The sequence below is a fragment of the Callospermophilus lateralis genome, chromosome 14, assembly GCF_048772815.1.
Source record: "Callospermophilus lateralis isolate mCalLat2 chromosome 14, mCalLat2.hap1, whole genome shotgun sequence".
In the NCBI taxonomy this organism is placed as follows: domain Eukaryota; kingdom Metazoa; phylum Chordata; class Mammalia; order Rodentia; family Sciuridae; genus Callospermophilus; species Callospermophilus lateralis.
Window position 1 is genome coordinate 6,229,364 of NC_135318.1, and position 25,732 is coordinate 6,255,095.

The 25,732-nt window shown below is 54.4% G+C and overlaps 1 long non-coding RNA gene across 1 annotated transcript; it reads right to left on the reverse strand.

Moving 5' to 3' along the window:
• Positions 1-8,606: 8,606 nt before the first annotated feature.
• LOC143380554 (uncharacterized) lies at positions 8,607-10,020 on the reverse strand. Its single transcript, XR_013088650.2, has 2 exons — positions 9,798-10,020; positions 8,607-8,866 (listed from the first exon to the last, which is right to left on the reverse strand). It is a non-coding gene; the product is annotated as an uncharacterized LOC143380554 (long non-coding RNA).
• Positions 10,021-25,732: the final 15,712 nt, after the last annotated feature.

Here is a 25,732-nt window from a genome sequence, read left to right on the forward strand (position 1 = left end):
TAAAAAGACATGAGCCCAGGGGTATGGGTGGACAGCACAGTGTCACGGTCTGCAGATCTGACATTTGCCACCACTTGTGATCCTGGCTGAAGCCACAGAACCTCCTGCTCATATTCCCAGCTGAGGGTCTTGAGGGTTGAGTGAGCTCTGCAGCCCACGATGCCAGGTGTGGGCTGAGCCCTCCTCCCCTCTCTCCAGATGATGTTGTGCACACCAGGTTCTCTGGGTCGGGTCTGCAGGGCTATCTGTCCTGTTTCTGGGCTGCAGAGGTGGGCCTAAGCCTGGCAGGACAATGTACGGAGGTCTCACCAGTGACTGGGGCTCAAACTGCTTCTGTCACTCACTGGCTCTGTGCCTGTCACCCCAGGCCCCAGGCCCCAGGCCCCTCTTCTCTGCTGCTCCTCTAAAGGCCTGTGGGAGGCCCTTGGACCCTGGGCCTGGGTGTGGGGAGGGGGAGGGTGTGGCCCCTCTGTCTGTAGTGGGGACTGTGATGTTGGAGGAAGCACCTGGCAGGGAGAGGGCAGGCTAGGGCTTCCCCCCTCTGAACTGGTCCCCCCTAGATGACAGACCAGGGCTGTAAACAGACATGCAAGGAAGGGGCCTGTGCGCAGGCCTGGGCACCCTCTCACCAGGGAGGCTACGAGCGGGGGCTGCACAGGCCTCGCCCCAGTGGACATCAGGGCTGGGGCGAGCCCGCAGAGGCTCTGGGCAGCGGGGGCCCACTCTGGGCTCACAGGCTGCTGGGAGTGCGGAGGAGAGGCCATGCCCACCACACCGGCAGCATCCCCTGAGGTTTCTGTGGAAATGTCTGCTCTGGCAGGGAAAAAGTCTGTTGCCCTGGCAACCCATATCTTTCCTTTCAACTTGAGTCCTCAGGAGGAAACAATCTCAGAAATCCTAGGGACATATGGCCGTCCAAATGTAGAGGAGCTTCCTGGGCCAGGCCCCAAGGCAGCCAGCCACCCCTGCTCCGCAGGATAGGACCAGGGAGCCGCAGCCCTCACACTCCCACTCGCTCATCCACTCCACAGGTGCTTTCTGGGACCCTCCGCCAGGCACTGTGCTGGGTCATGGAGATGAGGAGACTCATAACTTGGTCTGGAACTCAAGGACCCTGGTCTGGTGGGGAGGCAGGTGTGTACCTGGTGCAGGGTAAGAGATCTGACGGGGGAGTGGGAGGAGGCTGTCAGCACCAGGGGCCCTGGGAGGGTTTCCTGGAGGAAGCCTGCTTTGCCTGGGTCTTCAGGTGCCTCCAGACCCCTAGAAGTCCTTAAAGACTCCCCAGTCTAACTCTCTGCCCCCACCCACTTCACAGAGGAGAGCACTGAGGTCTGGAGAGAAGAAATCACTGCCAGGGTATGAGCGAGTCAGGAACTGGGGACATGGGGGGTTAATGTTCATGGAATGAAAGGCACTTTCATATCTGACCTGAATAAATAATTTATTTCTGAATTTTAATAATTTAAAAGCCTCCATTTCATTGGTGTCTCATCAAAAATAGAAACCTCCGTCTTTTTCTCTCTAGATTTCTTTTAAGGTGGCAAGCGGGAGCCGAGGCCAAAGCAAGGGCCTTTGAAGCATTCTGGCCTCTGACTGCGGCTGGGACCCTGAGCCTCTGGCTGGAGAAGTGGCCACGGGCCCCTTCCTGTTGGAACCTCTGCTGCCTGCTCCCCTCCCCACCTGGCCCTCAGACGGCGCCACATCCCCTCTTGGTTTGGGAAGCCCCCCGTGTCCACTAAGCCCCCTCTCCTCCTGAGCACATTGGGGTCGTGACACCTGCTTCTTGGAGTTGCCGGAAAGATTCAGCCCGTCAGTGTCTTCGTGGTCATCTCTCAGGCCCCAGACCTGACACACAGTAGGCTCATAGCCTATGGAGTTTTCTATGGGAGAGAACTGCGCTGCCAAGAGGCGAGAGCAGAGAACTGGGAAAGGTAGGACACATGCCTCCCCGATACCCCTGGGGTGACCTTGGGACTTCTCAAACTTGGATCGGTTCCCAGAACAGCAGCAGTCAGGGGCTCCCCTCCCACCTTGCTCTGCCACGAGCCCCTCACTAGTTCTTTTTTGGTTTTGCCCAGAACAGCTTCTTTTCCAGGGGAAGCTGGCCAGGAGAATGTTGGAACAAGGTCCCTGGTGCAAGCTCAGCACCAGACACCATCTCAAAGAGGTGCTTGGCCACCACCACAACCCATCTTCCCTGCTGTCCCTCCCTGGACCTGGAGCCGCACCCCGAGCTCAGCATCACCCAAACAAGGTGGTGTCACCACCACCCAAGGTCTCACTCCCAAGCCAGACTACACCCGGTCCAGCCCTGGCCTGCTGCTGCCCAGCCTTGCCTCTCCCGGACACTGTCTTAGCCCCCGCGTCTGTGGGAGAAGTTCAAGCCTCTGGCCCCAGCCCCTCGTCCAGCTCCCTGCACCCCGGTCATTTTCCAACTCTTTCTATCACAAATGGTCCTGGGAGGCGAATATTATTACTGAGTAATTTGCTTGAGGCCAGAAGCTGGGCCACGGCAGGACCAGGGCAAACCCGGCGTCACCATCCCAGCTCGCTCTCCTGCCCTCCTCACCTCACTTGGCAACTCTGGGGAGGAGTCAGGCCACCCTCGCTAGGCAAGGGAACCCAGGAAAGTGGTGTGCCCCCGCTCCTGGTGGCTTGCTCTCTGGCATTCTGTGTCTCATCCCAACCTCTGCCTCATGTCCACGTGGCATTCTCCCAGGGTCACAGCGGTGTCCAAATGCACTCTTTTATAAGGACATCAGTCATATTGGTTCAGGGCCCACCCTACTCCAGTATGACCTCGTCTTGGCTGATCACATCTACAATGACCTTATTTCTAAAAAAAGGCCACATAAGAGGCACTGGGGGTTAGGATATCCACATCGGAATCGGGACACAATTGGATCCATGTAAGAGGCTTAGAAGTCATCCTCGAAGGGGCAAGCTGTGGTCGCCCCTCTATCTACCACTGAAGCCACTACGAAGGCAACTGGGCTGCCAAGAAAGCTCACCTGAGACCCACTATCCCAAAAGAGCCAGGCGCACTTGACCCGGGAAGGAAAGGGCACAGGAGAACGGCGCTCTCACTGCTGGGACTGGGTGTCTTTCTGAAGGTCTGCTCCTGGACTAAGGGGCAGAGTCCGATTCCTGGGGAGTGACCCACTGCCATAGACCTGCCATCGTCACTCTAACTCTCTGGTTCCAAAGGCAGTAGCTGCTGCAGCAGGGTGGGGTGGCAGATTTCTGTCCAGGCTAGTTGAGAATTCCAGATTTCTCGCTTATTAGCCGTGTACCTTCAGACAAGCCGCTTCTCCTCTCTGAGCTTGAGTTTCCTCACTAGGATGATGGGGCTTACAGGATTGTTCTGAGGAGGGGCCCTGAGCTCACCCGGGTCACAGTTGGCCAGGCAAGGTCTCACCCAGTGACAGGAGCAGCTTCTCTGGCAAAAGCTGTCCCGTAAACGAGGCCAGGAGGTAGGTCAGCCTGTGTCCCTCCCCAGGTCAGCATGGGAACCCAAGGCCAGTGCCAGGGACAAGCCCCTGTTATACGGGCACCTTCAGCCAGCCTGTGGAGGGAGAGTGAGCCAGGCTTGGGTAAGAGAAGGAGGAAGTCCCTCTCAGTGTGTTGGGGCACCCCTTTGCTTTCTCCATTCCTCGGCCATGACCAGTCCCTGGGGGAAGCATGGCACCAGAGGAGAGCTCAGAGGTGGACCACCAGCTGGGGACACTGCATGAATTCAGAAGAGCCATTCTGCCCACGCTCAGCCCCCATAACAGCAGTGAAATGAGCTGGGTTCCAGACAAGACCCCAGTCTCCACCAGCTCAGTGACATTGGGTCAATGGCTTGCTCTCTCCCAAACCTCAGTTCCCCGATCTGAGGCCACAGAGATCATGAACCCTCCCCCACCCTCTTCATGGAGCTACTGAGATGATCAAAGAGGTCCAGTGTGGGGAAATGTCTCCTGCACAGTGAAACGCCACAGGAGTGTCAGCTGACAAAGGGCTGCAGAAAGTCTGAACTGTGGGTCCCAGAGATGAGAGCCCACCCAGGCCACACAGAGATCAGGGCAGGGCACCCAGGGCCTCCCCACCAGCCATCTTCCAGGCCTGGCTGCACCAGCCCTTTCTCTGGGCCAGGAGCTGCAGGGCCTACCTTGGGAGCCTGCTGTGCTCAGCAGAGGTGCCCCTGAGCACAGCTACCTGGGAAAAGGCACTCAACGTGGGAGACATTTGGGGACATAGCTTGCTGTCAACTGCTTTGACAAGGACAAGGCAAACTCAGCACATCACTGCAGGACTGAGTGTTGCATCTATCTGATGGATAGAAAAAGAGAAAACTAAAATTGAGACTCCTTGCCCCCAGGTTCTTGGTGGGGTCAGGGGCTGACAGGGGCCAAATACATTGGGTCAGCACAGCATCCATCAGAGCACTTGAGGACCACGGGGCACAGGTTCTGAGAATCACCAGATCACGTGACTGCAGAGACCAGCACTGAATAGAACCAGACCTCCAGGATCTCCGGATGAGAACTGTTGGCATCATGATGCAGCTGGGGAGACTTCTGTCTCCATCTCCTGCTATGGACCTCTCCAAATCCCAGCCAGTACCCTCTGAAGCTGGGAAGGCAATGGCCCCTGGCCGGCCTACACCCACAGTGACCTTCTACTCAGCTGCTGAAACTCCCCCTTTCTCAGAAGCCAAGCAGGCTTTTTTGGCAAGAGGACACCATCCACAGCCTCTGTGCTCCTCACTGCTACGGTTCTTTTCCTGGCCAATCTTGGCTTCCCTGAGAGGCCACGTGGTTACTGATAAGAACAACATTTGGGATATGTAGCCCTGATCCATGTCTATTGTTTGTATGTAAAAGGTGTTCACATCAATCCAAGATGGCAGTGACAGGTCTTCCCATAGCAGTGCAGGGCTCCCGGAGAGAGTGCCAGGAAGGAGGCGTGGGGACCACCAGCCTCCCAAGGCCTGGCCCAGACAGGCCACATGCCCTCTGCTGCATTCCCCTGGCCAGAGTATTCAGAGAGTCCATGGGATTCAGGGGAAGGGGATGCAGATCTCCATGGAAGGACGATCAAGAACACCTGGCCTTTGTTAATTCACCATAGCATTCTTATACTTCCTGGAAGGGGACTTGACCTTGGACTGAGGCCATGGGCCTGCCCCCTCCCTGCAGCTGGGGACTGAGCACCTCCACTCCTGAAGGTTTCCAAGCAGCGCCTCACTGTGTGGCAAAGTCCCATCGTGGACATGGACGGTGTTGGGGCCCCTCTGGTCAGTTCTGCTCACTCCAGTGGAGGAGGCCTGCAGAGTGCACTGCAGGCCCCAGACCCGGGAGGCTTGCATCAGCCAGAAAGAGCGTTTGTCAAGCTCCTGCTTCCCAGGGGGTGCTCCAAAGATCAAAGCCATTGTCATTGATCCACAGTGTATGTGTCGCATCAGAAAAGGCCAAAGCACGGGCCTCAGCAGAGAGCCAGGGAATCCCCAGCACAGGACCAGTTCTGGCTGTCTACAGCCAGGCTCCCGCTGCTCCTGGTCAAGTCCTGTCACATCCTAGGCTTCACCTCTAGACCCCATGAAGATGGCCACCTCTACCACCCACACACCAGAGGACCCCACCCAAGTGACAACTGCAAGTTCTTCTGCCAGCGGCAAAAGAGGAGGTTGTGCCCTCCTGCTTCTATAGGAGGGGACAGGCAGGCACCAGGGACCACCCATTCTGCACTCCATTTGGAAAGGGGATTTACAAGAAAATGAAAAAAGTAGGACCTCTGTCTAGTGCTGGAAACTAACCTGACCTTGAGGACATTCTTTTGGAGAACGATTGGAAGAAACAATTGAATTTCACTGGGAATAGGAGGGGAAAGGGGTTCTGGACAGGACAGCCCTCATGATATGCTGAGAGCAGTCTCCTGAACAGCCCAAATAAGGGGGCTTGAAGGGGTCTGAAATGGGACTTTGGCCCCCTGGCCCCCTGCCCCACCCCAGTTCTAGGCTGGAGTAAGCATGAGGAGACATTGCTAGACTGCATCGTGAAGGTCACCAGAATCTACCAAGCAGAGCAGACGTAGTCACTCCTGTGGGGAGAAGGGTGGCAATGATAGATGAGCGGTTATGTGTGTTTTTTTTTTTTTTTGTTTGTTTGTCTGTTTTTTAACAAGGATCCTAGATCTTAGAGTAGGTGACCCAGTGACAAGCTCCCATCTTTGGCCCACGGCAGATCCACAGCTGTCTCCAGGTGGGAGCAGAGATGAGGAAATCTACCTGTCTGCATATCTCAACACACGTCCCCCATGGGGGACACTCTGTGGGCCTCTTGCCTGCTGCCTGCAGATGAGAATGGGCTGGTGGGGGTTGAGGGCTGGCCCACCAACCAGCAAGATGCCTCTAGAGGGCATCTGCCCTCCTGATTCCAGGCCGCTGAAGACCTTTCTAGAGAACCAGGCTCTGCTCTGACTTCACAGGGACTAACCCTGTGGCCTGCTTCCTGTCCTCTCAGTGGTGGGGATAGTGACCTCTACTTCCCCCAGTGGAGTCCGGCAAGTGACATCCAGTGCTAGGGATCAAACCCAGTCCAGCAAGTGACATCAGCCCATCCTGTTCTGAGGCCTGTTTCTCAGAGGCCCCCATCACCCCTGGATGCCTGGCTGGCAGAGAACGCAGGTCTTCATTCATGCAGCAGGGAAAGTGTGTTCCAGAGCACACCACCACGAAAACCAGGGCAAGTGAGGAGAGTGGAACTAAGTGCAGAGTTGAAATCCAGGGGGCACCTGGGTCCGGAAGCAGCTGGTGTTTTTACTATTCAGGCTGAGTTCCCACACCTCCATGGGTTCTCTTCAGCCTGAGAGACTGGGTGTCCTGGGGACAGTGTGTGTGCTGTGTGCATAGGTTTTCTCTTTCATGTGTACCCTGGAGACAAGTCAGGGCATCTCTGAAGGGTCCCTTGACCATCTAATGAGGGAAACTTACATTAGGGCTCTCTATATGTCACCTGCTTTCCTCTCCCTGGCTGCTGAGTTTGATCCCTGTTTTATTTTATTTTAATTATATGTGTAGGGGGGACGTGCTAGGGATCAAACCCAGGGCCCCTCACATGCTAGGCAAGCGCACTACCACCAATCTGTACCCTGGCCCATCCCCATTTTACAGACATTTTAAACGACTTCCCAAGCTCACACAGGAAGTAAACTTTATTGCTATGATGTCCACTCCTCTGCATGGCCCTAGGTCCATGCCCTGCCTCCACATGGACCAGAGTCTGAGTCCCATAGCCTGGCCAGGGCAGAGCCCACAGGGGTTAGCTATTGGCTCCAGCTTGCAGGGCTCGGGGGAGCCAGGATGACAGTCACTCCCCTTTTCCCCCTCCAGGAAGGCTGAGCAGCCAAGTGCAGTTTCTCTGAACCAGCTGGAGTTGGAACCTGCATTTATACTGTTGTCTCCTCCTACTCAGGTGAGAACCCTCAAGCTGACAGGCTGATAAAGGGGGTACACTGATTCTAGAGCTTCTTGCCCAGGAGAAAGAGCTACCTTTGGAATTTCATGGATTACCACCATGGCATCCCCATCTCCAAATCCACAGTCTGTGAGAATCAGCACCAGACCTGGGTGGAGAGTCTGGTATCATGGCCCAGTTCTTAACTTTATTGATGAATACTGCAGCCTAACAGGGCATGGTGTGCAGAAGGACACCTAAAAATGCCCATTCCTAACTCTGGAACCGAGGAATATTGTAGATTAATAGCTATTATGGTTAGATATAAGATGTCCCCCGAAAAGCTCACGTGTTAGTACAGGAAAGCTCAGAGGTGAAATGATTGGATTATGAGAGCTGTGACCTAATCAGAGGATTAATCCATTTGTTGATTAATAATTGAATGGACTGACTGGGTGGGAACCGTGGGCAGACAGGGTGTGACTGGAGAAAGTAGGTCACGAGGGTGTGCCCTTGGGATTACATCTTGTCCCGGGGCTCCTCCCTCATTGTATCCTCTTCCCTGAGGCCATTAGCCACCACACCCTTCTGCCAGGACGCTTCCCCTCAGAGCAATGGACTCAGCCAACCATGGACTGAAACCTCTGAAACCAGGAGCCAAAATAAGCTTCTCCTCCTCTAAGTTGTTCTTGTCAGGTATTTCAGTCACAGCAACCAAAACTTGACTAGCCTAGTAGCGAAGGGAAATCAAAATCACAGATGAAATTGAAGTTGCTGATTGGTTGACTTTAAATGGGGAGCTCTACGGGATTATCCAGGTGGGTTCCGAGTGATCATAAGGGCACTTCACCATGGAAGAGGAAGGCACAAGCATTAAGTCAGATACAGTGTGAGAGCAACTCTGGCTTTGAAGATGGAGGAAGGGGCTGGGGCCAAGGAATGCCAGTAGGTCTCCCCGAGAACGTCCAGACGGAAGGTAGTGCTGCCAACACCATGATTGTGGGACCGTAGCAGAATTTCAGCTTCCAAAATTGTAAGATATTAAGTCTGTGTTGTGTTAAGCCAATAAATTTGAGATAATTTGTTACAACAGCAACAAGAAACTAATACAACTACGTATGTTCCTCTTTTGTTTATCAGTGTTCTTGAAGTAGCAAGAAACAGACATCAGTTCTCACTATCTTTAATGAAAAAAAATTTTTTAAATGCATGGAAAGATTCTGGCCCAACTCACAGAATCAAAGTGCTGAGCAACCACACTCAGAGAGCAGAAGGCACAGAGGCTCTGTGTTCACCCGAGGAACCAGAGGTTCCAGACGTTCTCTCAGGGCAGTGCCTTGCTGAGGTCCCGTGCACCAGTCCCAGGCTCCATGAACCTGGATGCAAACTTCACCTGAAGAGGAAATCCAGACATGGCCTGCCTCCACCTGTAATGGTCAGGAGACTAATCACTGGGATCTGGGAAGCTGCCGGTCAGTACCTGCCAGACAGAATGCTAACAGAAGGGAGCTGGACTGGAACTGAAACCCACAACCCCAAGGCCAGGCACTTGCTCCATGCCCAGGCGCCTCCACGGAGCCCGTCCACCCAGCCCATTTCACCTAGTTCTGTCTCCTGCCCAAGCCAATAGACACCAGATGCCCAACTCTCAATGACCACCGAGACCTTGAAGAGAGTGTCGGGAGCCAGGAAAATGGGGTTCCCAGTGGATGACTCAGAACGTCCATCACCCAGAATGTGTATGTCCATCGCTAATGAAGTCCATGGACAAGCATGTGCCCATCTGTTGGGATACAGTTCCTAGAGTTGTCACTGTCATCAAGCCAAACCTCCAGTCAGGCCAGCCCCTAACAGGCAACCGGGACTCCAGCCAAGTTCAAGTCCTGCATTGCCAAGAAGCTATATGGACCTTGGAAAAGTCAGGTCTCCCCTCGGGACTTTGGCTTCCTCGGCTGTTTAATAAGCTGGGTGGGTTTTCTACTGGGCCAGTAACATCTAGGTTTTAAGATCTCAGCCCAGTACTGATCCATTAAACAAATGAACAAAGCAAGCCCTTGTCAAAAGGCAAAATTCTCTGCAGAAATAATATTATACAGAAATCAGCCAGGATAGTGCAAAAATCCTGTTTTCAGGGCAAATTTGCTTTGGGTTGTAAATACGCAGTCCTTGGTGGGAGGGAGCCAACCCCCACGCTGGACCTAGGAGGCCTCTGCTGCTTTGCCCTCACACAGCCACCCCTCCTTTTGGCAGTGAAGGCTGTGACGTGCCTGAGGGAGCAACACTCCTGTTGACAGCCGTTGTCAAGGTAACCTCAGGCCGGCTGCAGACAGGTAAGAACAGCTGGCTCTTCTTACTCACCTTGGAAGTCCCCAGGAAGCTGATTAAATGCTCTTGGAATACAAGTGGGACCTGAGGAGCCTCGATCTTCTCCTTCCTGACTGACAGCTCAAAGCGCTAGGCAGAGAAAGCCGGGCTCTCCTGGCTGTACTGCCCTTATTTTGCTGTCCTCCTCAGGAGGTCACTTTGTCCCTGTTTCCACAGCCCCAACAGGAGGGGTTAGGCCAGACCCATGGAAAAACCCCCAGGGTTTCCCGCACCCTTCAGGAGTCCTCATGGACTCAGCCAACTTTGATCCACTTTTTTCCCAAGGGAAAGTTTTTATTTTGATTGCCTAAAATCCAGGCACATTTAAGCAGCCAAGAATATCCTAGGCAGAATGACGAAGATTAAAAAGAAATTAGAAACAAGAAAAGAATAAGGGTAACACTGAACTCCTCTGAATTAATCTATGAATTTTCTGCTTGGTTTCTAATAGGTTTGGTCGGGGGTGATAGTTTGGATTTGGGGGGTGGTGTTTCTAGGTGAACATTCATGTTTTCTGTCATTCTTATAACAGCACGTGGAAGTGACCGTCTCCTTCCTTCACCTTTTCTACAGTTTGGTAGCGTGTCATTTGCTGGGTTCAGAGCTGCGCTGAGGTGTCCCAGCCTCCCTTCAGGCTGTGGCTCTGGACAGGCTGCCCGCTCGGCCCCGAGGCTTTTCATTCTGAACTTGGGTGCCTGGTCCATTTCATTTTCTTTGTCTAACTTTTCTTCTCTTTCTCCTTCAACGTTCCTAAGAAGCATTAGAGTCAAGAGTATGGAGCAAGCCGGGCGCTAGGGCCATGCCTGTAACCCCAGCTGCTAGCGAGGCCGGAGCAGGAGGATTGCAAAGTCAAGGCCAGCCTTGGTGATTTGGTGGGAACTTAGAACAATAAGAGGGCTGACGTAGCTCAGTGGCAGAGTAGCATGTACGAGGCCCTGGGTTCAGTCCCCAGGACTGAAAAGAGGAACAAATGAAGACGTTTTGATGAGCTTCTTCAAGCCAGTGCACTGACACGTTGTCTTGGCCTCACTTTCTGATCCCCTCTTTTGGTGGATTCTAAGTTGCCGTTGTCCATCTGTGAGGTGTTCTCTCGGGACGGCAGGAAAACTCACCTTCAGTCAGAGGCCTCTGGTGATCTCCCTGACCTGTCACCGACAACCTGTCCCTGGGCGTGTTGGTGTTGCCAGCTGCTCCTCCTGGCTGCTTGGTTCCCGCACTCCCTCCTTCTCATGGAGGCACAGGGATTCTCCTTGGGGTGACCAGGCTCCTCCACGTCTTGAGGACTACTCTGATTGCCTGGGACTTTCTGTCCACAGGGCAGCCTTCAGAGGTGCCTCTGCAGAGGGCGCTCCAGGGCCCTGGCAGCTCAGCTGTCTCCTCTCGGTTCTTTGAACATCCCTCTCACCAGGTTCCTCTCTGGCAGGTGCAGGTCAGAGCCCCTTGCCATCACTGGGGACCCATAATGAGTGACTACAGCACCTCTCCCTGGGGCCTGGGGTTCCCAGTGTGCACTCGGGAGCAGGGCCTTAGGGGTGGGGGGAACAGAGGGCACGACCAGGCCTGGGGGATAGGATAGGGGGCCACATGCCTGATGGGGAGCCCAAGAGGCCACAGAAGCCGGGACCCAGCTGCAGGGAAGATGGGGCCATGCAGCCCCAGCCCTCCAGGCCCAGCACCCGTCTTCTGTCCCCGCCTGCCCCAGGGGAGGACCTGGGAGTCCTCACCAGGACACATCCACCCTCCCCAGGCTGACAACATGGTGACCAGTTTTGCATCAGAATTCTGCTTAAGATTTCGTTTGAACCAATATTTCCTCAGCTACCCAAATCAATCGCCACTAAATGGTACCCTTTGAAGTGGTTAAAACGGGTAAAGTGATAGATCCTCAGTACCAAAAAGAAAGGAAGGAAGGAAGGAGGAAAAAAAGAAAGAAAAACCGGTAAATTCTATCCATACATATTTTACCACAATTAAAGAAAAAAAAAAATCAGTCAGTGGCTGGATCAGATCATCTCTAAGACCCTTTTCGGATTCTACATCCTAAAATCCGAGCTGTTGCCTCTGTCCCAGAGCCCAGGCTGCCACACTGGGCCTTCTCCTGTGTCACTCACTGGCCCCATGAGGCCTCCCTGCCCCTCCAGGTTGAACATTGACAGAGTTCTCCCTAGAGACGTGAGGCCCTTCTAAGGAAGTTAGGACCTCTGCTTTGGGGAAGGAGGACCCTGCAGAAGTCACAAATTCCTGACAGCAGGACCTCCAACCTGCAGGGTAGACATGTGTGGGGAAAGAGGGCAGAGGGGGACGTTCTTCCAACAGTGGCCCAAACCCAGAGAACAGCCCTGTCCTATTTGTTGTTGTCGTTTCGTCTCCAAAGAGTCTCCCAAGTAGGACGAGAAGTCAAAAGGATAAATATACAAAGGTTGAACTGGAAACTTATGTAAGGAGGCGAAAAGGATGTTTTAAAACTCAGCTCGTGGTATCAGAATTCCTCAGGGTGAAGGGGGGTGTCTTTGTTCTAGAAAATTCATTAAGCAGCCCCTGGCATGGGTGACAGGCTCAGGCTCCAAGGCCTCCAAGAGGTGGGGAGTGCTCTGCAGGTGACACAGGGTCACTCAGCACTCATGATCCTACGTGGCAGGAAGAGAGGAGCCCTGAGATGAGAGAAGGGCCGGGGTGGAAGGAGGGAGAGAAGGAACCTGGGACACGGGGAAGGCTGGGTGGGGAGGTATTCTGTGCGGCCCAGGGCTGTCTTCTCCCCAGGAGAGAAGCACAGGGTGGGCTGAGTTTCTGTGGGAGCAGGAGCCCAGAGTCTGGGGCTGGGCAGGACTTTGAGCCTCCTCAGGCTGCGGAGCCAGGAGGGCTGAGGACACAACCCAGACTTCTAGGCACTGGGCAGCCCGTGTGGTATTTGAGTCACACCTAAAAAAATGGTGATGGCCCAGCCTTGGCCTAGGGAGGACAGAACTTCCACAGCCTCACCAGGCCCCAGCTGGACATCTGAACCAGGTTTCCGGACGAGCAGGCCCGTGGGAAAAGTGAGGGCTCCCCGCCAGGAGGGGAAGTCCTGCCCCACCTGGGCAACCCCAGGATGGCTTCCGGGTTTCCAGAGTGGAGAAGAGGGGACCAGCTGCTAACAGGGGCTTTCCCAGGCCCTTCCACCCTGGGAGCTGCTTCTTCCTCAGCAAGAATCCACCCCACCAGCACAGCTGCGCCAGGACCCAAAATAACTCCCAACCAGGGCTGGCAGAGCCGCCGAGCTAAAAATAACCTGGGCCAGCTGCACCAGGACAGAGCAGGGGGCCCCAGAGGCCTTGCCTGGCCCACAGGGGTCAATGACGCATAGGGCCTACTAGGTGCCAGGCACTACTCTCAGTTTAGCCTGCACCAGCCTTGGAGGTGGTGGCCATTATCATCCTTGTACAGAAGAGGGGGCATATGCCCAGAGAGGCTAATTAACTGGCTCAAGGCCATACAGCAAAGGGGTGGCAGAGCCAGGACTCCACCCAGACAGTCTGGCCAAGTTTGTTGTCCCAAATGATGCCTATTCCTCCTTCCAAGCCAGAAACACCATGAGAGGCTGAGCCCCGCTCCCTCTTTGGTGCAGGCAAGTCCCTGGCCCTGTTACCTTGCCCTTCTCACTGGAGAGGGGAAGGGCGGCTCCACCTTAGCTGGGCTGTGAGAGTCGGATTGACAGGTGGGGAAACTCGGACCACTGGAGGGGCTTGCTGGGTGGAACACTCTGCATTTACAGACTAGGCCCAGAGGGGGGGAGTGGGCGTCTCAGAGCAGAGAAGCTGCTCCTGGGGCAGTGGCCTGGGCCCTTCATGGACTCTGTGTCTCATAATACCCCACCTTATATTTGTGTTCTATTTTGTACTTTCCAGAACAACTTCAGATCTGTCTTCTGATTTGACCTTGGCAATCCCAGAGTGATCACAGCACAACCTGATGGGGCCAATGCACCCCTCCCCACCCTCCCCACCTTAAGGCTCCTCAGTGGCTTCCAAGGGTCCTTAAGATCAGTTCCCCCAGCTCCACCCTCTCCCCATCTCCCATCTCTGCCCAGAGCTTGCTGGACTGGTCACGTGTTCCTCTGTCCCTGCATCACCTCTGGGCTCCCTGTTCCCTCTGCCTGGAACATACCCTGCCCTCTACCCTGTACCTCCTACTCCTCCGTCCTAGCTCAGGCCCCACCCCAGGTCCAAGGCAGCTGTCAGGGGCCCCCAGTGCTCACAGAACTCCCCCTTTACTGCACTCACCAGAGCTGGCAACTGCATATTTGTGCATTTTATATGATTGGGTTGGTCCCTCTCACAAGGTCTAGAGGGGGTTGCATTTGTTTGCCCTGAAGCTCCCGGCACCCAGGACCAGCACGCTGCCATACAGCCAGCTCCGTTCTGCAGGATGAATGAACACCTGCGCAAGGTGGACAGGCTTCTCCCCCTGAGCAGCGGGGGCTGAGCCCAGAACAATGTGGAGCATCCCTCCCCAGGTGGAGCTGGGTCCAGCCGGGACTGGGGCAGCCAGGATTGGAGCCAAGCAAATGGCCCGGCCTGTCCTCATAGGTAGGAGGTGGGCTCTGGGCTGGCCAGCGAGGACCAAGGTCACAACCCTTCTCTCCTGCTTCTGATGAACAGAAACTTCTGTGTGAAATTGACTTGAACTGTCAGAACTGTCACAGTCACACATGGCCGGTAAAAATTGACCCCATCTTATAAAATCTCACCATTTCCTGGGTTAGGAATTCAGGGAGGGCTTGACTGAGCAATTTGCTTTTGTTCCATGTGACATTGACTGGGGTCACTTATTGGCACTCAGCAGCTGAAAGGCCAGTCTGGCGGGTCCGAGACAGCTCCACTCACACCGGACACCTGGCAGGGAGAGGCCATTGCCAGACCCTTCTCCCTCTCCATGGACTCTCGGGACCTCTCCACACCTGGTGGCTGAACAGGCTTCAAGACTGAGGTGGAAGCTGCCAGTCCTCACCAAATCTAAGCCCAGGTTGGTATAGTCACTTCTGCTATCCCTACTGGTCAGCACAGTCCAGGCTCAATGGGAGGACAACTAGACCCCTCCTCCCAGGGCAGGTGTAATTGTCTCCATTTGACAGGTAAAAAAGGCAAAGGCTCAGAGGTGTGAAGCCTTCAGGCCGACAGAGTATAGGAAACAGAACCAAGACTGAGACTGCGGCCGGGAGCCCGAGTCTAAAGTCTGCGCTGTCCCCGGAACCCCTGCGGCCTCGATGCAGGCTGCGGCATAGTGGACAGGTCCAGCCAAACCAGCAGACATCAATGTCTCACCAGTGGACTGCAGCCTGCCACACACCATCCTGGCAGCTGAAGTCATTGCTGGCTTCGTGACCCTCTTGCAGAGGGTCTGAGGTGGGGGCCTGGAGGCTGATACTACTTTTCACCAGGGTTGGAGCCCAGGGGCACTTAGCCACTGAGCCACATCCCCAGGCCTTTTTATATTTTATTTTGAGGCAGGGGGCCTCACTAGGTTGTTGAGGCTGGCTTTGAACATGGGTTTGTAGGTGTGTGCCACCGTGCCTGGCTGGAAGCTGGTGTTTTCTCAGGAATTGCTCAGGTGATTTTCACCGCAGCCACAGACTGAGGAGGTCTGGTCTCGATCACAGAGGCTTCCATGCCTGCTCCTGCCTGAAGGGCCCCCTTCCCTTCCTAGGCCCTGGGTATCTCACTCTGGCCCCTGCCCGAATCCCTCTCCCTGTGTCTCTGGGACAGGGGAGACTAACCTGGTCAGCTGGTCTACCCTAACGGCAGAGAAACATCCCAGGCTCTGCGCCAGCAAGGGCCAGAACAAGTGCCCTGCCCCAGCCCAGCAAGTCCAGGCCCAGCTCTGCTGGGGGCTGGAGTAAGGGTTCAGTTCCCAGCTCTGCCACGTGCGAGCTGAGGCTTCTTCACCTCTCTGAACTCAGGTTTTTTGATCTACAAGGTGCAGTTAATAACGACCATCACACCAACTTCACAGGGGCCTTCGAGGCTCAAAAGAGAGAATGAATATAAAAAAACACTCAGTAAAAATGTCCAAGGCTTTTACATGGAATATCACAAACCATCATTAAAAAAACTCAAAACCCCAAATACATGAAAAGACATTTCTTGTCTGTGAATTAGAAGATTTAATATCATGAAGATTTTAAAGTGTTAATGTTATTAATACCATCCAAACTGATGTAGGAATTCCATGCAATATGAGGTTTAAACAAATCCTCATGGTCAAAGAATCAGAGGTCTCTGGGCACTGAACACGGACGCACTCTGTTCAGCGTCACTGAAGTCAGAGTGGACCTTGTAATGAGAGTGTGTCATACTTAACTGTTATAAAGCCCCTCCACTGGGGCCCTCCCCTGGGGTCAGGGATGCACCCTCCGGGAGCTGGGATCCCCTCCATTTCCAGGTGCTCCGCAGGCTCCTTGCCAGAGTCTGTCTTGCAGATCCAGACTCAGTTTGCCTGTTCCAAGGGGCAGCATGCGTGGGGCAGGCTGTGTGGGTGAGGGGCCGGCTGAGACATGGCTTATCTGCATCCAGGCATGTGAGTAGGGTAGTATCTGCATGCGTGTGTGTATTGTGTATATGCACACATGTCAGAGTCCTGGTGGTGTGTCACCGTGTGGGGGCAGAAGCAGTGGGATCTGGCAGGGCTGGCTCCCCCTACTCTGTTGCATTACGACACAGAACTCCCTGGAGTCCAAATTCTAAATTTGAACCTGGCCTTTCAAGTCCAGGTGGAGGTGTATTTGTCAAGGAAATAAGCTGGAATATATTTTATTTAATAGCTAGTGAACTTGATGTAGGACTTTCAAATATTTAGACATGAAGTTTGTGGGTCTCCAATCGCGCTTTTGCCCTGGCCCTCAAAGTGTTTCGGGAAGGTTGGCCAAGTTCCAGCAGGCTGTCTCCTTCCCAGAACACCACTCTCAGCCTGCTCCTCTGTGGCCACAGGAGGCCTGCAGATGGCCTGCTGATGGCAGGGGCAGGGTCTCCTTGAGGCCTGAGCTTGCCCCACTCCCCCCAGCAATCCCAGAGTTCATGCTGCCCAGGGCAGCCTCAGTGGACACAGGCACCTCCTGTGTCTTGTTCGCCCACTTCCATGCAGTGGCTGAGGACCTGCTGGCTCCCTGACTGGGACGGGCCCCAGGGCTCACCAGGGGCTTCTGTTGAACTGCAGCTTCGGGTTCTATAGGTCAGGGGCCTGAAAGGCTGAATTCCTGACCAGCTCCCAGGAGGGCCAATACTTCTGTCTTGAGGAGGGAGGCTTTAGAGCTCATTATCTTCCAGAAAGACGAGTTCAGTCGCAGTGCTGCCTACAGCTAACTCTATAGCAGACCTGGATGCTGCATATCCCCAACAGACGAACGAGGATCCAAGTAGCAAGCCATCTCCTCACCCAGGAGGGCTACCCAGGGACTCCAGAATCAGTTTTTTCAAGAAGGTAACAAGGGTCCCGGAAACCCAGGCCACTGTTGCTCTTTCTGATCCGATGCCCAGGTGCCAGGCTTGGCAAAGCCACCACTGGTCCACTTGTCCTTCTCTTTGGAGCCTCTGCACATCATGGGTACTAACTATCTGCCATGAGAGGGAGATAGGAAACACTTTCAAACAAAGAAGCAAAGAAGGGCCAGAAGAGGTGGCCCAGGGACAAGAGGAGCCTAATCGGCACTCAGTGCAAGCCCAACACCCCCTGTCTGAACTCCCTGCGTCAGTCCTTCAGCCTCCTGGTGACCCTCGGAGGCGGGCACAGTTCGGTAATTACTGTTTGACAGCTGGGAACACTGCAGCCTGGAGAGAGTCATTGCCCAGGCCTGCGGGTTCTCACACAGCGCCATTAAGACCCTGGCAGTCTGGGTCCAAAGACTTGGGCAATTTGTTACCTCCCTGTCCAGGGCAGAGCTGGGGCCATGCTGGGTTAAGAAAGTAAAAAGGACAGGATGCTCGCCCACCCCCGAGCCCCCAGAAGCAGCTCCCAGACCCCACTACAGACCACACCCTACAGACCTTCTCTGAGGTCTCTTCTGGTTCTGGAGCCCTAGCTACAGACAGGCCAGGGTTAGGACACCCCTGAGTCTGTTACTCCCCCATTGGGTAGCCCCCGGGCCTCCAGAGCAGGTGCTGGTCACCTCTCCTGAGCCTGGTGAGGCCTTCTGTTGGGCCTTACAGATTTGGGGCTGCCTGTTCCTTTTCCCTAGGTCGCCAGCCCAGTGCCTGGTGCACAGCCTGAGCTACACTGACAGCTAACTTGCACCCACGCGCACGCATCAGAAGTGCTGGGGAGGGCACTGCGCTTCCAGATCCTGCCACCAGAGGGCAGGCGCACACAGCTGCCAGAGTGCACGCCTTGAGGCAGAAGATGAGGCTGGGTGGGTCCCTAAGCAGGAGTCCAAGGGCAGGGAAGGGTCAGGCAAAGGTCAGGCAAAGGGCAGGCAGAGAGGATAAACCAGCAGGAACATGGGCTTGGGGCAATCTCTGCTGTTCCAGCCTGACCTCCAGAGCCCTCCTTTTGTCTTCCTTCCCCTCCATCTCTCTTCCCTTCCTCTGTTCCCTTCCAGATTGGGACTGGGTTCAATCTTGACTTTGTGTGACTTTGGGCCAGATACCTCTTTTCTCTAGGCTTTGTTTTCTCATCTCTAAAATGGGAAGGTAATAATGAAACCCAACTTGAGGCACTTCCCCAAGCTCTTCCCTCCACGTAGGGCTACAGTTTCCTGCTCTCAAGGAGGAGCCCTGGGCTGTGGCCTAGGAAAAGTCCTCATCAGGCCTCTTGATCCATCCCTGGTCAAGGAGGACCAAGGCCCACCTCAGTGGTGCTTTGCGGGCCTGAGTGGTGCTGGACGGAGTGGCTAGACACGGATGACGGCTCCTCCTCCAGCCTGGGAGCAGCAGCCACTGCCCCGTTCCCTGCAGGACATCCCCTGCATCTGTTCCATCCCACAGGAGGTGAGAAGCAGGAGTGAGTGGACGAGCAGGATTCAAGCTTCGCTCCAGAGCACCCGCAGCAAGGTTTCCATGCCTACCTCCAGCAGAACCTTCTTAGCCCTTGGAACCTAGGGCCAAGTAGAGTCAACTGAAGGCTTGTCCCCCTTTCACATCTCCTTGTCCCTTTCAAATTCAGCACTGGCAGTGGCCCTAGAAACTCTCCATCTAAACTTTCTGAGGGTGAGGGGTAAGGATTCTGCCAACTCCAGGATGTGCTCTTCCTTCATTCATTTGGTCCTCATCCAGCACACGACCCAGCCCTGCCCTCTGCCTGACCTGCGCAAACATCCACGCCCTGGACACCATGTGGGGCTCCTGCTGCACAGGGGATCCCCAGGCGCTCTGCGGAAATCAGGGGCAGTCTCTCTGAGTGGGTATCTTTGAACAAGAAGCAGGCACTTGGGTCCCCCCAGAGCCCCAAGTCAGTTGCAGCACTAGCCAGAGAAGTCACTGCTAGAATCAGAGCCGGAGAACCCAGGGGGCTACGACCCACAGTAGGACAGAGAAGATGGGTCCAGACCCAGGGGACTCCTAAGCACCTGCCCTTCCCCCATCGCACGGCCTCAGGGAGAGGGTTTCTGGGCGGGCCCAGGAAATGGGGATGAGTCATCAGACTGGGTTCTCCTTCCCCAGCTGAGCTTGCCATCTCTCCTGGCACCGGATCCCACCTGCAGGGCCTCGCCCACTGCTGACCTAGATTTCCTGGCCACTCTGTCATCACCTCCAGGGTGGAGCAAAGCATGGCTTCTCAGCACCCAAACAGAATCTGTGACCAGCATCACAGAGACACAACTTCCACCTGGAGGTGTGGGATGGAGCCCAGGGCCAGGCTCAAAGGCCAAGGGGGCTTCCCAGCAGCTGCCTGTCCCTGACCATGGCCTTGGCCTCCCCCTACAAGGCTGGCCTCAGGGCAGTGAATGGGGAGCCTGTGTTATGAGCCTCTTAGTGGGTGGGGGTGGGCCACACTCAGCAGAGGCATTTAGAGGCACAGAGGGACAATTGAGCACCTGGACAAGGGTGCTGTGTGTGTTTGAGACCAGCTGCTTCTGTGACCCTTGCATTTTGCTGCCCAGGGATGGAGAGTCAGCTCAGGCCTAGAGAAATGGCCAGCTTCTGTAGAGGGCAGCCTGGACCTACTACCCCCTAGGGCCTCAGTCCCTTCTCCATCCTGGGGACCTGGCTGCCCTGCTGCTATAAGGGTGACCCAACCTCCCCATCTCAGCTACACTCACTGTCCCCAAATCCAGCCCTCAGTGGCTCTCAGGGTGGCTGATCTTGTTGCCTCACAGCCTAGAGGAGGCTACTCCCACTTTGGGGCTCCATTGCTGAGCCAAAAGGAGGCCTGAATCACAAGTGTGTCAACGAAGCTGGAGGCTTGCGAGCTGCCCAAGGCTGCCGGGAGCCCCAGACCTCGGAGCCTCCTCGGGGCTGAACCTCACCCACCCCCTCCCAAGGCCTGCATTGTCATCTGGCTCTTCTCAGCCTCTCTGTCATTAGCCTGCAAGAGCTAACCCCCCCCCCACACACACACACACACACACAACAGAGCTCCTCAGAGCAGGTGGGGCTCTCACAGCCCACAGCAGTTCTCAGCCTCCGGGGATCAGGATGATCAACATGACAGGACTGTTTTCAGACATTTCTTGAATTACAAACTCCCAATTAAAAGTCTTTCTTAAGATTCCAGGACTCGGGGGCTGGGGATATAGTCAGTTGGTAGAGGGCTTGCCTCGCATACACAAGGCCCTGGGTTCAATCCCCAGCAACACACACACACACACACACACACACACACACACACACACACACAGATTCCAGGACTGGGCTGGGGCTACAGCTCCGTGGCAAAGCACTTGCCTAGCACATGTGAGGCCCTGGGTTCCATCTTCAGCATCACATAAAATGAAGGTATTGTGTCCATCTACAACTAAAATAATATTAGGGAGCACAGTTTGCATGAGCTGAGAGCAGGAGTGAGTTGGGCCCCATGGGCCCTTGACGTGCGGCCCTGAGCAAGTGCCCGCTTTCTCTAGGCCTCATTTCCTAATCTGAGGCTCCTTACAGCTCCGACATCTTCACCTCTGATTCCCCAAAGATGAGCCAGGCCTGAGGCTAGGCAGACACCATGCTTCAGGCAAGGCTTGTGGCTTATCCCAGGGGGGCTAGTGACAGCACTCGGCATTGGAAGGCCAGCCGTTCAGAACAGTTTGGCATTTCCCCACTGAAGAAAGGACAGGGGTCTGGGGTATGCAGTGAGCTGGCCTCACAGGCAGGCCCGGCCCTGGCCAGCAGGTGGAGGACCTGCTGTCCCCACAAGGACGCCTGCCGAGTCCCCTGGCCCTAGTGGAAAACCCCTGAAGTCTGGCACAGTCCCCTCCCTGGCTCACCTGAAACCTGGCCTCAGTTCTCTTCCTGAAGCAGGAAAGGTATGGCATTGGCTTCTCATGGTGGGGGCGGGGGTGGAGAGGAAAGGGGAACTTGTTATTATTATTATTATTTACAGTTTGGAAAGGGAACTTATGACCTGAAAATTAACTCTTTAAGCCCAGCCCAGAACTCTCTGCACACTGCCAGTGTAGACACCTGGACTGGAAGATCTGAGAATACACCTGGTCTAAATGCTCCAGGTGAAACAGGGCTGGCGCAGGCCCAGAACTTGACTGGCATACGTGTCAGGGACACCTGGGTTTCCTGGCTCCCCGCCAGGCCTGAGGCAGCAGATCCAACACCTGTGCGCCTCCATGTCCCCACAGCTGTGAAAACTCTCTTAGAATTAGGGCACGAAACCAATGACCTAAGCATCCAGCAGAGGTATGACGGCTACTTGAGAGGCAGTACATTTCCTCCCGGCCTCCACTTCCTCCTCCTTCCCGCTCCCCAGTGTACAGTACTGGAGTGACCTTGTCCACACAGGACATGGACTGAGTGGATTATAATTAAGCTCCCCCCCCCATACCTCCCTGCATTATTCTCTTCTAGGCTAAGGGACAGGTTCATGGTCCAACCAGGCCAGACGACTGCTCCCTCCAGAGTTTGGATAATGAAGAGAGGAGCCAAGAAACTGGCTGTGGAGCTCCTGTCCTCTCAAAAGATGAAGAGGCAGCTTCTATGGCAATTGCTAGGGCCCTGGGAACATAACCCTCTAGAACTGCCTGGCTTGCTGGCCCTGCCCAAGCCTGTTCCCACCCTCTGAGTCCGGCCTCTGTTCTGGTTTCATTCTGGATCTTGTGTCCTCCCAAAGCTCATGTGTTGAAACCCTAATCCTCAATCTGATGGAGTTAGGAATGGGCCCTTGGGGGCTTATAAGCTCATGAGGACTGAGCCCTAGTGAATGGGATTAGTGCCCTTATAAAAGAGCCTCAGAGAAGCTTGACCACCCACCTCTACCATGGCACAGCAGGAAGGCACCATTCCTGGGTCAGAAAGTGGGCCTCCCCAGACACCACCTCTTCTGGTGCCTTGACCTTGGGCTTCGCAGCCTCTAGAGAGGTGGTGTCTCGGTAAAGCAGCCTAACCAGGCGAGACAGCGGCCCAGATGCACATGTGGAGTCCTCACGGCCTTATGTGGAAACGGGGTCCATGGTTACTCAGAGCAGAGTGGGCTTCTGGTCCAGTGAGTCTGTTCCGACAGCGGGGAGCTCGGGCAGGCACCCCCCAGGTGAACCCACCAGGTGAGCATGCCACACGAGCAGCACGTGCCACAGGCCAAGGAGAAGCCTGGACAGATCCTTCCCTCACAGCCCTCAGGAGCCACCCTGCCATACCTCCATCCCAGACTCTAGACTCCAGAGCTTAAAATTCCAGAGGTCAGAGAACAATCAAAGAAGGAATTCTCGAGACCGCCACACAGAAATCCTGCCTGAGCTCCCAGCCTGCCCTCCTGCAGAATCCAGTCTCCAGCTGAACGTCAACCCGTGCCTGGATTTCCAGGCCGCCTTGCAGATTACAGACTTGCCAACTCCACGGTCACAGGAAAACCAGCCCTCTTGCCTCAGATTCCGTTCTCCTGAGAATCTTCATATAGTATCCTCATATCTTCTAATGAATTAACTTTTGCTTACGTTAACCTAAATTTCATTTGCTTGCAATGAAAACTTTTTTAAAAACCCTGATGTGACAGAATAAAGGCTTTTTCTACTTGACTGAATTTATTAACACAGCTTCTAGAAGTACTAATTCAGAAGAGCTGAGTGCTTGGTTCAGCACGGAAGTGGGAGAACCTCAGAGGCCAGAGCTGGTAAGACTCCCCCAACACAGTCCAAGGGAGTGGGTCAGTGACACTTGAGGACATCTGTCTGGTTGGCAAAGCTGCCTCTGTCCAGATAAATACTTCAGCTGGAACTGTCTACTCGTTAAATATCTGAGTGGCCTAGTTCCCAGGGGCTGTATTTACCAAGTGAATGTCTCCTACTCAGGGTTCTGAGCTAGTCACCTGCCCAGAGGGGTCCATACAGCATCCCTTTTTCATTAGAGTTGATATGTTGACATTTTATACATCAGTCACACAAGCCTGGTCAGTGGAGGTTCTCTCCTGAGAGATGGCTCCATCCTGTCAAGTTGGCCACTCTGCTTCTAAGCCTACAAGATGACCATCCAGAGGCTCTGTTGAATAAATCCTTTAGGGTTTGGATTGCTGGGCCCTGCCGCAACCTTTCTGGAAGGAGTGTCCATTCCTTGCTGGGCATTGTCTCTCCCTGATCTGCTCGTGGTGGCCATTAGCTGGGAGATCCTTCCCACCACAGGATACATTGAAGAATGAGCTGCTGTCTTAGTCTGCTTGCTGTAACAGTCCCCTGTTGTAGCAGTTTACCTGAGACTGGGTAACGTATAATGAGCAGAAGTTTATCTGGCTCACAATTCTGGAGCCTGGAAAGGCCAAGGTCAAGGGACCGCACCTGGAGAGGGCCTTCTTACTGTGCCATCCCATGGCGGAAGGCAGAAGGACAAGAGAGCACACACGTGCACATTCTAGAGGAAGAAAAGGGAAAGCAGCTGAATTTACTTTTTTCTCAGGAACTTCCCTGACAACTACCCGGCTCCCCAGATAATAGCATTAACCCCGCATAAGGGGAGAGTCCTCATGATCTCATCCCTTCTTATAGTTCCCACCCCTCAATACTGTTGCACTGGGGATCAAGTTTCTAGCATAAAAGTTTTAAGAACTTTGGGGCACACACTCTGTGATGTGGATGTGCCCCTTCCAAAGTTCAGGTGTTACCAGTGTGATGGTATAAGAGGCTCTCCCTTGGTAATGAAATTCAGGCCTGCATAGAAAAAGCTTCATGAAGCGAGCGGCTAGCCTGCCCTTTCATCTTCTGCCCATTGAGCACACAGCTTTCCTCTTTGGAGGATGCAGCCCTTATCATCAGACAATCAAAATTGCTAGTGTCTTTATCTAGGACTTTCCAACCTTCACTGCAAGGAATGCATTGCTGTTCACTATAAGTTACCTGGTCTCAGGTATTCTGTTAGAGCAACACAAAGCAGACCAAGACAGGCTAAGACATCGCCCTTGAGTTCTTTGTAAAGAGTAAAGCATCCTCCATGAGTGAGCTGTGCCTCTCACCCCTGTGAGGCAGCCGGATAATTCTGAATAAGTTCATTCTCCTCCAAGAGCCTCCCCCAGCTTGCAGCAACTCCCTTGTCCCTACGCTCCTCCAGAGGCGTCCCCATGTTGTTGGTCCACTTGCTGTCAGACCACGTCCTCCAGAGTGACACTCTCCCAAGCACGTGGAGTGTCTGTGCTGGTTTTCTTCCCATGATCCGGGCCTGCTCACAGCCTTCTTCTGAACCCTGGGTCTTGCCCCACTGCCCTCCGGACCTCAGGGCTGACACACCTTGACCAGGCACATCCCGAAGGCCAAGGACAGAACAGCTTCTGTTCCGAAGCAGAGTTCATCCTCATCCCCAGCACAGAAGGTGCAGCTTCCACAGCCTCTGGGCACGTGGACACTGGTCCTCCACCCCCACCCTGCCTGGCTCCTCCAACTCCCTGCCAGGCTCCTGAGCTGCTGGACCCTTGCTCTCCGGTCGCCCTCCCTCCTTCTCCGGCCCACTTGTAACAGTGGCCACTTTAGGCTCCGAGTACAGCCCTTGCTGCTCTGCCCCTGCAACTTGTTTTTAAAATGGACATGTTTCAGGCTGGGGATATGGCTCAAGCAGTAGCGCGCTCGCCTGGCATGCACGGGGCACTGGGTTTGATACTCAGCACCACATAAAATAAAAATGTTGTGTCCACCGAAAAAATAAATATTAAAAAATTCCCTCTCTCTCTCTCTTTAAAAAAAAAAAAAAGGACGTGTTTCTTTCTCTCTCCCTGCTCCTCCCTAATCTCTCCGCTCCCTAATCTCAGGGGCAACAGGATCACCTTTCTTCCCCACCCTAGGCAGTTCCCTGAGCACACACCCTACATAGGAACGAAGTAATCCAGACTTAGGGGATGGCCCCAGAAGATTGTAGAAATGATTCTCTCTCAGATTAACAAGTGAATGTCAACTCTAGACAGAGAACACAGGGAATGTAGCCTTTGAGTCACCTCTTTAAAAGCCCCCTGTTCCTGCTGATGAGCAGAATCACAGCTTTGGGACAGGTGTCCCCTGTGTGTCTTCTTTGCTAGCAAATCAATAAACCTTCTTTTTTCTTTTTCTCAAAACCATGTCCTCATTATTAGATTGGCATCAGAGACAAGGACTGAGCTTTCTGCAACACATTCTCCCGGCATCCTCCTGCCACCGAGTCCCCGCCTCTGAGGCCGACCCCGACTGGTCAGCCCACCTTTGTCAGAGCCCTGGCTTGTGCGCCCCGGCCAGCCTGAGACACCTACTTCCCCAGCAGCTCTGCAGTCACCTGGGGCCTCTGCCCTGCACTTTGACCTCTTCTCCACAAGCCCTGTCTCTGCCTGCATCAAAACCCTGTCTCCAAACCCCACCAGTCCTG